The sequence below is a fragment of the Pteropus medius genome, unplaced genomic scaffold (genome assembly GCF_902729225.1).
Source record: "Pteropus medius unplaced genomic scaffold, Ma_sr-lr_union100, whole genome shotgun sequence".
Lineage (NCBI taxonomy): Eukaryota > Metazoa > Chordata > Mammalia > Chiroptera > Pteropodidae > Pteropus > Pteropus medius.
The window spans coordinates 18,285,287-18,286,370 of NW_024350319.1; positions in this window are offsets into that span (position 1 = coordinate 18,285,287).

The window sequence follows — 1,084 nt, forward strand, 5'->3', positions numbered from 1 at the left end:
CTTTATAGTGCCAAAAAACATTGAAAGGACCCTCTATGCTGTCAAATATTAAACACGCTCAAGTGCATTCTCAAAAACAGTTTGTGTTAACTTGTCCCCCACTGATACCCCTATAGTTTTTTTACCGAGGAGCTTGCCCATATTGAAAGTTAAATTTTCCAAGAGAGAGCCATACATTTCAAATACTGTAGATCTGCAAACATTTTCAATGAAATCAAATGAAAACATATCATTTGAGACCACAGATATTTTCCACATTTTTCTTTGTTCCTCTTGGATACTTTTCTAACTTATGTTTGATTTCATCATTTTTTAAGACCAGAAAACATTATCAGTGGGACAGCTAGAGCACCAGCCCAACAGAACACTCAGAAACAAGCAACAGAAGCACATTGTTTGGGCTGCAGATCTTTTTTTTACTTTTCCATATGCTGGTCTACACAGAGCTAGTGATAAGGCAGAGTGTCTGTCACCCCGACAGCTAGTCTGGAGGCTCTCGTAGGAAAAAAAAATACAGAATACTGCACAGCACATTGGTTGGAAATGGAAATGGACGTTTGGATGAAATGTTTTGTAGGTAAGGGGCTTGCTTTCCAACTAGTCTGCAAAATCCTGAGACAGTGCCATGTACCTATCATCCATAATGCATGGTTTATTTTTAGTATACATTTACATACAAAGTTGATGCTAAGTCCTCGATGAACACTTCTTTCCAAAAAAAGTTTACTGGCTGTTGCAGAGACACAATCTCCATTTAAATGGCAACCGTCGCGCTTTCCCTTGGTGGCTGGCCATGCATTTTAAAGACAGCTTCTTCTACCCTGTTTGAAAAAGGAATCCCACTCTCAAAAACCAAGAGCAACATAACGAAGCTTCATCCTATGTCATGTCTGGCCCAAGCCTTGCTTCTTTTTATCCCTTTCCCTCTTTGATCATCAGATAAGTGACATCTACAGCTATGTATAACTTTCCATTTTATATAATAAAAGCAGATACATATTGAAGACAGAGACATACTGTAGACATGCCATAGTTCAAGATTCATAGAGGATAATACAGATAGAAGGAATAAAAACGATGAGAA